Here is a 13,979-nt window from a genome sequence, read left to right on the forward strand (position 1 = left end):
CAGAGATGGGTCAGATCACTGCTCAATCGGTTATCTTAAATTATTCTTAAATTGCCTTCGTAGGCAGATTATTTTCAAGCTTTAATAAAAAAGTAATTGCTGTAAAATGCAGATCAAGAGGTCCCTCGTTACATCTGGGTGCTCATGTTTTTTCTTAACTACATAAACTCCACGAATTCTTTAAAGTGTAACATGAAAAAAGATTAAGGAGACAATTTGGAAAAAAGTAAGCTGGAAGTCCGTCCATCCTCCATCTGCCAGGCCACTTCTCAGCCCATAAATATGTGTAAACTATGATTCAAACATTCAAATGTACAATTAAAGCTCAGTAAACATTTCCACTGGCAAAACTGGGGTAAAAACTCAGTGATCAGACAAAACATAGCTTTTAAAATGAACTGAATAACAATAACTTTAGGAGACTAAAAAGATTTTGCTGGAAAATCTGTATTTCCCTTTATAGTCACAAATTGTTTCATGGTTTTCTGAGGAAAAGCATTTAATTATACATCCTTTTGAGACATGCGAGGCTTGAAGTAGGAGGCCTTCACTTTATATATCAGCTTGTGTATTAGTCATGGATCGCACGTCTATATAGGACAAAAATTTAGTCTAACAATGGGAGGAAGAACAAAAGTTTATAGCTCCAGGGTTAAACATTTGGTTAGAGATTATAATATTACTTAACGCCATGGTAATATCACATTAGCAGGGTTGAAAATGGAGCCAGAGAGTGAACACGATTTTCCTCATTAGTCATCAACGGTACTTTATTTTGTTTCACTGGGTTTCTGTCGTAGAACTGCTACACAAATTCAACACTACACCAACGCTAAGTGCTGAGGAAAGGTCCACCTATATGTTCCCAATCAGTTTATGTTAAGTGTTAGGTATTTTTAATTCAAACATTTCAGTGTCAGGAGAAAAAAAATGGCGTGCTTCAGCAGGACAGAGACAATTTATTCATATTTTGTTTGTACCGTTACCTGCAGCATGGTACTCGGCATCCGCCGGCAGCGGAAACCTGCAGACTCTCAGAACTCGCCTGTACACAGTTTGACACCTGTGGTCGAGTTGTTACACACATTTCCTGTGTTGTATGCCAGTGGTTTTCAATCTCAGTGACAGAGATAATTTGTCTTCGGGGCATTCCGGTCGCTCTAAAAAGAGATTATTTAAATATTTAAAACACACACACACACACACACACACACACACAGACCAGACTGCATTAAAAGCTTTCCTGCATGGTGATATAAGCTGAATACACCCAGAACAAAACAGACCTACTGATCAAAATCAAATGCTTTTTTTTTCCATCTTATATTATTTTCTGTAAGAAAAAGAAATACAGTGACGATGCAATAAAGGCAAAGAAAATAGACTGAGGCTGACAATCTCAAATATTCATTTAAATGAAACCTTTTCTAGATATATTCATACTTGGATCTTTTTAACTTTCAGGGTCCACTTAGACTTATTCCTGATTTGGAGAGTAACAGAAAGCAGGTCCTAACATCAGTTCTTCTTTCTGTAACACTTTGGTTTGAATTATTTTACTTCAATTAAAATTATGTATTTACCCAGTATTTACCCATGTATTTACCCAGTTTTTCCCCTATTGGCTTTGTCCTATTAGACACAATATGGTCAGATTTTAACTTTATCTTAAGAAGTTTAAAAACCAATTACAGAACTGTAAGAGGACAAAAGTACAGCTGTGCATATAGTGCACCCTCATCCTTGAAGACAACATGAGATACTGCATGATTTTTTGAATGCAATATATAAAGAGAATCTTTATTCCCACCTATTGTTCTTCTTTTTCTTCTTTTAGGCACACAGTATTGTATGAGACAATAAAAACACTTCACCCGTTTGTAGGGGCACATCTTACTGTGCTGATATCATTTGTGAATTAATGTTGCATTCAAGTATTTTGGTTTTTGAAAGTTTCAGTCAGTGAACAAATGGGACAAAAATTCGGAATATATTATAAACTGTGATTCAGAATTAATGAAAGGAGCCTTAAGGTGATTTTCCATTAGCGGGGGTTTCCTGATAAATCCTCCAGACGGGAGACACGGAGAGAGAACGAGAAGAAAAAGCACCAGCACCTCGATTTCCCGTTTTTTTATGTAATGTTCAAAATGTTTTCTGGTGCAAATCAGTTGTATTAAGTGAGACGGCTGATACCGGATCAGCAGAGAGCCCTCGCCAGGTGGCTCCTCTATGCCGAGCTGGATACCTCTCGTATTATAGGAACGTCTTTTTGTTCAGCAAAGGTTCCTGACGGCCACTTTTGCAAGGAGGTTCCTGGTAATGGAGACGCATCAACAACCCGGTCCCTGACAAGCTCCCCGAACCCCCACCAGTGGAAACACAACTCTTATTTTTGAAATTTTCTGTTGTATTGGCAGAGGTGTCAAGTAACAAAGTACAAATACTTTGTTAACTTACTTAAGCAAATACTTCGTTACCTTACTTAAGTAGAAATTTTGGTTATCTATACTTCACTGGAGTAATTATTTTTCAGACGACTTTTTACTTTTACTCCTTACATTTTCACGCAATTATCTGTACTTTTTACTCCTTACATTTTAAAAACAGCCTCGTAACTCTATTTCATGTTGGCCTTTAAAAAAAAACTATCCAGTTAAATTGCGCCATCCGGATAGAGGGTAATTTGGTTGTGGTTGTTTCAGATGTTCTTGTCCAGTTTTGTTCTTACATCCGTTCCCTCAGATTCCTGCAACTAAACTTGGATGTACATTCCAATAAAGGTTAGGATAAATGATAACATGCCTCTGAAGTTTGACTTTTTGCACCATTACAATACTTATAGGAAACTAGTCATCATATCTTCTGCTCTCTGAAACACATGTTAATGCTCAATAGTACACATATATGGTTCTTTAATATATTTGCATTATACTAAGATGCATTCATTTTCAATGGCTCTTGTCCTTAATGGCTTTTTTCCCCCTTACATTACTTTTACTTTTATACTTTAAGTAGTTTTGAAACCAGTACTTTTATACTTTTACTTGAGTAAAAAACTTGAGTTGATTCTTCAACTTCTACAGGAGTATTTTTAAATTCTAGTATCTATACTTCCACCTGAGTAATGAATGTGAATACTTTTGACACCTCTGTGTATTGTGCATGATAACTTGATGAATATATGAAGATTTATGATTGTTGCTGCCATTGCAGTTGCCACCCCCTCTTCTCTTTCCCTCTCTATTAAAATTACTAGCATTATTATTATTAAATTATGTTTGGTTGCACACCACTGAAGCACCCACGCTGCCTCCATTGCTACTTAGTCCCGGTTAACAGCGAAGATAAACGGGGGAGGCTGTGTCAAAAAGGGCATCTGATGCACAAATCAGTATGCAGAACATCATGATGTGTTGTGTTCCTAGACTGTTTTATAATAGTCAGTTTAGTGTCTGTTGTTTGTTTTTCCAACCAGTAAATAGATTTATTTTTCTAAAACTGCTTATTTTGCATGTGAGCTCGTTGGGAGGTTCATGTCTCTCATGAGCGTGAGCTGCAGTGTTTAAATCCTTTGTGCCTAACTGAACAGTAATGAAGTTCTTGGAAACAGTGAACCTTTGTCGATGTTTATCTGCTGCATGGAGCGAATGAATTAACAGAGTGTGCACGGAGGCTACATGCACATGTTCATTATCATACGCAAATATGCAGCTTAGACATTCAGAGGCTCATGAGTGAACAAACATTTGGTCGTTAAATATCTGCAGTCCAGGGATAAATTGCTTTCTTGACTCAGGCTGTGTGTTTGGCTGTGTGAGTCAAACTCATCATCAAACACGACTAAAATGGCACATTAAGTTCACATCACACATTAAAGGGGCAGAGATGGTTTGAATTTTAGAAAACTTCCTGTTTTCTAAAGTCTTACTCAGAAGAAACAACGACTGTACAGTGTGTACAGCCTTGAGTTGGGAAAGTATGAAAAGGGAATATAAAACTGATGCCAGGTTGTCTTGGATTTTGGCCGACTGGTTTTTGTCTGGGTGCCGTTGTGTAAAGATCCCACCGGTAACGAGTTTGTTTTGTACTCAGGGGCCCTGCATCATCAGTCAGGATCATATTTGCTTGTTGACAAGCCTCCAAAAAAGTCCTTTTTGTTCAACACAAGAAAAGAATGAACATTTACATGTCATAAATGTGTATTTGAAACAACTACAAATGGTTTTATTTTAAATTAGGGCAAAAAAGGGACAGTGAGTATGGGATGTTGGTATAACATGGCCTCACTGATTATTGCACAGAATCGGAGCAGACCTAGGGTAGATAGAGCATTTTCATGTATTTTTTGTATATTGTTTTCTTGGTCTTTGGTAAGATGTTTTTTTTGTTGTTGTTTTAAGTAAGGTGCCTTTTCCGTGTTATTTCTGACCTCCGCATCGCTCCTCCACCAAATCTGAAAACCTTTTAGCCAAACTAAACCAAAAGTAATCACGCAGGTGAAGAAGAGGGCACCGGTCCTCCCAGCATGTATCCTGGCCTGATGTACCTTCACAATCTCTAAAGGTTTGTTCATTTCAGATATATATCAGACGTATGAGGCACACAAATCCCTATTTAAGTCATCAGCTTTAGATTACATTTCCATTTGTAATCAGTGTGGAGCTTGTATGTGATAACGTATGTAATTATGAATGCCAACACACACTCACACACGCACACACTCACCTGCAGACAGACTCATCACAGAAGGAAGGAAACAGAGTGAGAGGGTTAAATAAGCTAATGAAGGTCTAAAAGCATGACCCATGTGTTTAATGTATCGACTTAACATTAACACGTAAGAAAATAAAATGTGATGAATTAGATATAAAATACGCCTCAGCAACTAATGGACTCGGGTAAAACTAACGAGATAAACAAAAGACTTTGACAGTGCTTGTGTAAATATGTGGGTATTTGCATGTGCGTGCCTGTTTTTGAGTCTGGATGTGACTCAGAACTAGATATTTCTTGTTGCATCCTCCGGCATAGATGGAATGAATAAAACGCGTGTGTGTTTGTGGATGTGAAAAATGTGAGTGCGCTCTCACAGAATACTGTACGAGTGTTGTTCTTATTCATATTATTCTCATCCTGCAGGGGAGGTGGCCGGCTCGTTCACCTGTCTGACGGATCAGCTCCTGAGGGCGACCCCGGCTGCTAAATGTCTCCCACCTGGATGATGAGCAGCTCCCGCCACTCCCCTCTCATCCTTCTAAGACGCGGCTACCGCGCTGACGCTTTCACCTTGATGAGCGTTAGTCAGAGGAGCCGTACGGCGCCGGCACGTGCAGTTAGGGATGACTTCATCTACTGCAGTGTAGTTAGAATGTTACAGGAGCAGGAAAAGACCGGCAGATAAAAAGGTGCTTTGTTTATTTGTCTAAGCGTTTTTGACTATATCTTTTATCATTTTAAAACAAACAAAACATGATCATTTCATTTTTTTTTTTTTTTTTTAAAAGATGAAGATATTACTGCACATTTACTGTATTCATTAATTTTCAATCGTTTTCTATACGCACTTAATTCTGTTAAGGGACACGAGGATGGTAGGATGGGAGGGGGTTGGATCTCATCACACATTTAAATCACATTTATTACGTGAAAAGATTCCTCGGGGGGGAAATAATGAGATTTTACTATTCTGATATTGTACGCACCTATAGGTGCAGAATTACCATGACATAAAAATATACATCTCCACATACAGTAAATGTTCTGCAGAATGAGCATAGATGTCAAAGATGCCAATACACATCTCACAAAACTCACAATAAAATGTTGTTTTTCTTTCAATAATAAAACCTTTGCGTTTTGCCATCTTGACTCCTAATAAAATCAGAATATGTGGCAACACCAAGGCTGATGAACATAACTTAATCTGTTCACTGCTGGAACCTGCAGGTGTGAGCCGGGGAGGAAGCGGGATTTTGAGAGACGAGTGCATCTTGCTCCTTAAATAAGCCTACTATAATAAACCATGCAGAGGTGCAAAAGCCAGCGTAAAACAGATTGCCTGCTTGAACTAGCTCCCAAAGGGAGTCGCTTTTGTGTAAAAACAATCAAAATGGGAAATGAAAAGACTGAAAAGAAGGATGCATTTTGTTTTTATTGATTTGGTTGATTTGTTGTTTTTTTCAGTCTGAATGTACAGCCCTCAGCAAGACAATGCGGCATCCTTGCAAACATCTGCGGCCAGCGGCCCCAAGCTGGAACACAAACATCCTACAATGTGTCATCCTAGCAACAAGTGGGGACCAAACTAACATCTGCTTATTTTGGTTTAGAGGTTCAGGTGGTCACTGATGTTTGTCATTTCTACCATGGCTCTCTTCTGAAATGATGATACTAAGGTTGAATTTATTCATCTGTGTGTGAAATATGAATCTGATAGTCTTCAAATAGCAATATTTTACGAAGATGTTTTGCATTTAGTTTATTTATCTGTTAAAAAAATCTGCTATCAGGATAAATAAGCTGCATGAGCTGAACTGTGTGGGTTTGCTGAATTCACCATTTTTCCTGTGTGACTTCTGCAGCTCACTTATGCAGCTGGATTTACACTGAGTGAATCGAAGCGGAAGATTTAAATGGCATCGGTCTTGCTATTAAAGCAAAGCAAAACATCAGACAAACAGGGAGGAGCAGCTTTCTCCCTCCATCTCTGTGTATTTATATGCATGTGTGTGTGTGTGTGTGTGTGTGTGTGTGTGTGTGTGTGTGTGTGTGTGTGTGTGTGTGTGTGTGTGTGTGTGTAGAGGAGCGGGGGGATTGCTGTCCCTCGCCGTTGCTCGGTGTGTGTAGCAGCTGCAGCATCCAGCCCGCGTCTACACTGTAGGGGCCATTCTGCTGTCTGAAAGGCTGATAGATACAAAGAGCAGAATGGTGATGAGAGATGGCTAAGAGGGTAATGCTGATGGGGATTTTTTTTAAACACATGTCAGTATTTATAAGACCGGAAGACAAAAGCAAAGCTTCTAGGTCAAGTATTTGAATGGGCTCTAAATTAAGGACCCTTGAGGAGCGGTTCTGGGCCGGGGATCACCAAGGTAATGGGGTCATGAAAGCATGTGTCGGTTTAACTCCTGACCAGAGGGCTGGAAAATCTTGACCGAATTTGGACAGAATAGAACCTCCCACCCTCCTGCCTTCCTTGGTTATTTGCCATCTAGAGTCCTTCACATGAAACAAAAGAAAACAGTTTTTATAGATGATGATCTACAAACGGTGCAACGATATGCCACAGAGGAAAATGCTGTGAGCAAAGCGATCATTCCTCATCCTCACACACAATAGAAACAAACAATTATGCATGTGCACAGCCCAACATGCATGGCACCAACAGTATAATGAGGCAAAATTAAGGAGTGCATGAATGAAGCTCCCTGTTTCAGCTCATGGCAGCGAACGCTGAGCAGCCACAAAGCGCTCATGCAACTTCCCATTCATAGCCCGGCACTGAGGGCAGAAACTGAGCATGCTCACAGTATTGTGTGTTATAATAACTGGAAGGAGACCCCAGTTCATCATCATCCCCTCCCTTCCAAGTCCTTACACAAGTCTCACCCTTTAACTAGCCTCTCTCTTCGTGCTGTCCACTGCTGCTCCACATCCCCATCCCTCTCACCAAAAGCTCCGCCTCCTCGTCCACCAAGGACCACGACGGCTGACTGTGGCTCTTTACACATGAAATAAACTGCAAACCACTGGATGTGCATAATTGTTCTTTTCAGGTCGAGTTGGAGGTCACATTAAAGCTTGCATCTTGCTTGTGAGTCAGCAACTACCTACACATGTGATGAGCAAATTACTTTTAGCCTAAATATGCAATTTTGTAATAATAATAAGTAATTAATGACTGAGTTCTAATCTCTCAAGGTGTTTTTTAAACAAATGGCCTTTAAAATTACAGATAGTAAAAAGTGGCTGACCTACTGTGTCTCTGAATAGACTGTCTCAGAAAATTAGAATATTGTGATAAAACTCTTTATTTTCTGTAATGCAATTAAAAAAAACAAAAATGTCATACATTCTGGATTCATTATAAATCAACTGAAATATTGCAAGCCTTTTATTATTTTAACATTGCTGATTATGGCTTACAGTTTAAGATTAATATAAATTCAAATTTTTTGAGATAGGATATTTGAGTTTTCTTAAGCTGTAAACTATAATCAGCAATATTAAAATAATAAAAGGCTTGCAATATTTCAGTTGATTTGTAATGAATCCAGAATGTATGAAATTTTTGTTTTTGTAATTGCATTACAGAAAATCACAATATTCTAATTTTCTGAGACAGTCCTGTATGTTTTCATACGGTAGGGATTATAACCTTTTGCAGTGCGATGCAACGTTATAGAAACAGAAATGTAATGATGCTGTCACTGATTCTGTATCTTGAAGAGTTGCTTCCGATCCAGGTTATAAATTTGATTTCTGTTTTATTTGAGAACATTTTTCTCAAAGATAAGAAAACCCAGGGAGAAGAAAGCGAAGATGACACACCAATATTTTGTCGGGCCACCTTTAGCTTTGATATCAGCACACATTTGTTTAGATGAGTGTATGCAGTATCAGTATATTTCAATCCGGTGTTAAAGATGGGATATAAGGAGAGAGTCGGTTGCAGGGTAGCACCAAGATTCATAGGCGCATCACTCTATCCACTGCTCTTCACAGCCTGGTGCGACCATCGCTCGTGAACAGGGTGAATCTGATTCACATTCCAGTCTCCTTAACAATTTGAAGCCTTATCTTTTTTTTATTCACCTCAGTGTATCTCAGGTGTTTGATGTTGTGAGATCAGAAACACCCAATAAACTCAAGCTAGCTCACTGATAATGCTTCCACAGGACGTACGTTTCAGCCGGGTTTTGCCAGTGCATTTGGGAATCGGTTTTCTCTTATAAAACAGCACTGAGTGGAATAACATCCCACAGAACATTAGAGAGTCCATTTCATACAATGTCTTCAAATATAATCTTAGGAATTGGTTGATCGATAATTAAAAATGTGAACATTGATGTGTATACTATCGATGTGGGGATGAACTGTGTATATTGTAAGGGTTGAATTATATATGTTATATGTTATTGCTGATGTGTTTGTACTTGTGTTTTAATCTTTTTTTTACTAGGTACTAGCCTATTATTTCTGGCAGGGGGACTGCCAATGTAAGCTAGCCTTTTGGTTACAATTGGGTACATTTACATTTTATTTTATAAAATGTTTCTTAATGTACGTTGTCCCTCTCTAACAAATAAAAATAAACTGAAACTGAAACTGAAACTGAAACTGAAACTGAAACTGAACTGAAACTGACTACCAGGAACAGTCTGGCTGACAACCAAGAACAGTTTTGTGACAACTGGAAAGAGAGACGACAGCTCGGTCACACAGAAACAGGGCCAGGGAGGGTCAGCAGCCCAAACTGTGTCTCTCGTGAGGAAGGGTGTATGATGTTGTGAAACCTGACAGAATGAACCAATGAACCCTGGAGACATCACTGATGATGCATCCCAGCGCATCCATGGATGTATCTTTCATATCTCGTCGGTTATAAGTGGTTTTCTTAATTCTACGCAGCTGTTTGCTCACAACAGCATAAGTTCTCTTGACATTGTTTGTGGAAACGCTCTTAACTTTCACTTTTAAACATTGCAGCTGGGGACTTTCTTTGATTAAATTTCTCCAAACTATGATCATGATTATTTAAGATTCTTTTTTTGATTACATTTCATCGTTAAAGATGACCCTTCCAGGATTTAATCATGCGTTGAGCATGTTTTAAGCACTCTTAAGTTATAAAAACAACAATGGCCCTCCCCTTCATTGATGCTGGCCTTTACGACACTTACGACACACTTATATGCACTTTACTGCATATAAAAGATACACAACATTCAGCCTCTGTGGCATTTACACACAGAAACTTTTCTTGGTCACCAAAATAACTTAAAACTGGCAAAAGTAATAAAAACAATTAAAGCTGCAAGTAGTGATGAACGGGCCCTCGCACTCATGGCCACCGAGACCTTTCTTTAAGTTGCGACATGATACAGGTGTGTACTGATTTTCGTGCTTGTACGTCAAACCGTATTGTGGGACTTGAGACACGAAGTTTTATCTGTATGGACCAATCAGATGGAGGGGGGGCGCGCTTTTTGCCATCTATCGTTGCCACGGTAACGCTTTTGACTGAGAAAAGGAATGCGCATCGTCACAGGATCTAGACGCACATTTTGATGTATAACACACCTGGGTGCACGTTTACAGTTCGGGCCGCATTAACGGCCGAAGAAATGGCATAAATTGCGCCAAAATAACACGATTAATTCAAAATGGCCGACTTCCTGTTCGGTTTCGGCCATGGCGCCAAGAGACCTTTCTTTAAGTTGTGACATGATACAGGTGTGTACCGATTTTCGTGCATGTAGGTAAAACTGTATTGTGGGGCTTGAGGCACAAAGTTTTCTAGGGGGCGCTGTTGAGCCATTAGGCCACGCCCATTAATGCAAACCATTAAATATCAAATTTTGCGCCAGGCTGGCTTGCGTGCAAAATTTGGAGACTTTTGGGGCACGTTTAGGGGGGCAAAAAGGCCCTCCTTTCGTCAGAAGAAAAACAACGAGAACGAGAACGTATCCTACAGATACAATAGGGCCTTCGCACTGTCAGTGCTCGGGCCCTAATAACTGATTACAAGTTCATTAATGAAAGATCAGGCATCGCTTTTGAAATGTCGCTCAACAGAAATGTGCCTAAACAAGACAACAACCAAAACATGACATGAGACAGGGAAGAGATAACAGTACAGATCCGCAGGGGGAAAGGGAAAGACAAGACATACACAGAGGGCTTGACGAGACACAGGCCAACACAGAGTTCAGGGGGCCGGCCGGCGAGACAGCTCCGGGAGCCGGCCTCGGGGCCGACGCCTCGGGGCCAATGCTTCGGCAGAGTCCTCGGCTGGGGCAAAGTCCCAGGCTGGGGCCGAGGCATGGCTGACGGCTCCAGTGCAGGCGGGGGAACGGACACGGGCCGGGGCAGGTCCGGGACATCCTCGGGGACAGGCAGTACTGGAGTTGAGGGGGGATGAGGGGGGGTGGCGTCCCCCCCTGAAATAAAAACGGTCCAAATCATCCCCCCTGTAAAACTGCCATCCCCCTTTCCATCCCTTATGTCATTTCATCAATGAATGTGGTTTTACTGCTATTTCAACATTTAGAGTCATCACCAGAAAAATAACACCAGAAAAATAACTTATTTTCACCTGTTTCAAGTAAACTTTCACTTGAAATAAGTAGGAAAATCTGCCAGTGGGACGAGATTTATCTTCTTATTACAAGCAAAAAAATCTTGTTCCACTGGCAGATTTTTCTACTTATTTCAAGTGAAAATCTACTTGAAACAGGTGAAAATTGTTGTTTTTCCAGTGATGAGTCTTGTTTTAAGTGTAATGAGATTTTTTTTACTAAAATGAGACATTTTAACTAGAAATCAGACAAATATTCTTGTTAAGATTTTGAGTTTTTGCAGTGATCCATTTCACCTATCCTGTGAAGGACAGAGTCATATTGATAAGTTCAGAAAACTGTTTTTTATTGTTGTGTTTTGATGTATTTGATGTAAGCCCAGTGGATATTTAAAGCTTACAGAATGCTGCATTTAACTGCTGCTATGTCAGTCCTGCAGTGTTTCTGCAGGTGTTTTGGTCAGTGCTATTATTTGTAATATATTATATTATTTGTAATCAGCACAAATTATCTGTCCCCATATGATAAAACTCGAGTACTGGGGACAGGGACGAGTCCGGGACCATCTCCGGAAGAGGGACAGGAGGTGGTTGTTTCCGCCTCCATTTTGGCATGGGAGTTTCAAAATAAATCAGGAACCTAAATACAAGAACTGTGACATAAACAGCGGTGGACAAAAGCCGGTACTCCAGGGCTAGTCTACTGCATGTTTTAGACGTTTCCCTGTCTTCAACACACCTAATTCTAATCACTGGTCGTCATCAACATGTCATCAAGGTTTGCACAACTCTGTTGGTGACACAGCCTTGTCTATCAGGGTTGTGTTGAGGCAGGGAAACATCTAAAACGTGCAGTACACTAGCCTTGGAGTCCCGGCTTGTGTGCACCCCTGGACATAAACCCAAAACCGCGACACGCTGCTGTTTCATGGTGTTCACCACAGTGAACACGGACCAGAGGGAGCAAAGCACTGAGTTGTCCGAGGAGATCAGCAGTACAATTATAGACGACCAAGGCTGGAAGACTCTCCAAGCAACTTGATACTGTTGTGACTACACTTGCTAATTTAATTCAGAAGTTTAGGGTCCACAGGACTGTAGCCAGTCTCCCTGGATGACACAAGTGAATGAAAAGTGATGACAACCTTAAGAACAGATCATATAAATGGAAAACAAAGAACCCAGAACAACTTCCAACGAGATTCAAGGTACATCAGTATCAGATTATACCGTTGGTAGGAGGAAGAGGACGAATCCGCTGTTAAGACTGGAATTTGTGTAAATGCATATGGACAAGCCAAGAAGCTTCTGGGAAAATGTCATTTGGCAGATGAAACACAACTGGAGCCTGTCATTTTTGTCCAGGTCACTTTCCTTGTTTGTCTTTTTTGTTTTGTTTTGTTTTTTAACCATAATGTTGAACCACAATTCAGAAGCAAAGTTTAATTCACTCAAGTTTTAGCAAATAAACATGATTACATTTGTCAGTTTTAAGATATTTCTGTGATCATTGTGGGTTTTCCTTTCTTTAACGGCAGGTACCAACAAATGTATCCATGTGTGCAGATGGAGCCAGAGCCTGAACATCGAACCCCACCAGAAACTGGCTTAAAATGTAATAACACTTTTAAATGAACACTCGGTCTGCAAAGGATTTCCAGTAATCATTGTAATGTCAGTCTCTGTAATCATGTGAAAAATAGTTAACAAGGCAATTAGTTCAAAATAAAAAGAATATAGAAGAAGCAGCGCGTGAGTGTGGCGTTAACAGTTTGGTTTCAGGTGTTTCCAGAACAAATCTGGCTTTTTCTAATGAGGCCCACATGATCCTGTAAACAGCCAGACAGCTCCAACTTTCAAACTTTCTCATTTTCGTGTCCATGGAGCTCTGTGGAGACAAACCATGTCATTCCTATGCACTCTGGGATTTCAGCGCTTTCAGGGAAGATGCAGCACCGATGTGAAACAAGCTACTAACAAGCAGGAGAAGGCAGGAATAAACCCCCACAGAGTTCAAAACATTGACTGACAAAGGCCAGTAAATGCACACAAGCGCACGGAGACATGGACGGATTGTTTGGCCTATTGACGAGTCTCTTTCTGCTTCTCTGCCAGCCGGTGTGTACAGGAGCTGATAAGAGAGACGTGATTTACGATCGAGCACAAGTGAATGACTCTCTGAGCTTAGCTGGATTGACCTTAAAGGAGAGACGCTGGGGATCCATGTTGAAAAGACAAACGATTTGAGTGAGCTAAAGTGGAAAAGAGGGAATGAGATGTAGGCGGATATAAGAGCATTAGGCTGCTCCTGCGCAGAGGCCCGGATTCACGGCGAAGCCCATTGTCTGGAGCCAGAACAGAGCGGAGACCTGCCAACTGTTCTCGGGCTCCCTCCTTTGTCAGGACTGGTTTTGTCAACACTCAAACTGATAGAAAACAGACCACACGTGGCATTAATAAAGCACAAATCACTAACAGTTCCCTGAGGATGTAACACAACTCAACAACAATAATGAGTTATTAATCAGCATCTGCTCTATTAGATACGCCCCTTAAACACCTGATGTCTCGCTATAAACTGTTGCTGGCATGAAATTGCCACTTGGTGTAACGATGCTTCACCGGTGACAATGAGACAATTAAGCGCATGTGACTTCCTGCAGAAATTAATTATCAT

The 13,979-nt window shown here is 40.3% G+C and overlaps 1 protein-coding gene across 2 annotated transcripts in view; it reads right to left on the reverse strand.

Moving 5' to 3' along the window:
* Nucleotides 1–13,979, reverse strand: part of gjc1 (gap junction protein gamma 1) — a 54,484-nt gene that overhangs the window by 22,238 nt on the left and 18,267 nt on the right. The window contains exon 1 of one of the 2 annotated variants that reach the window (XM_061711438.1): nucleotides 987–1,098. The exons of the other annotated variant lie outside the window; for it this stretch is intronic. The gene's annotated coding sequence lies outside the window, so the exon portion shown is untranslated. Of the gene's footprint in view, nucleotides 1–986; nucleotides 1,099–13,979 lie in introns of those variants that run through there. 2 annotated transcript variants of the gene reach the window in all.

The sequence above is a fragment of the Cololabis saira genome, chromosome 21 (assembly GCF_033807715.1).
Source record: "Cololabis saira isolate AMF1-May2022 chromosome 21, fColSai1.1, whole genome shotgun sequence".
Taxonomy (NCBI): domain Eukaryota; kingdom Metazoa; phylum Chordata; class Actinopteri; order Beloniformes; family Belonidae; genus Cololabis; species Cololabis saira.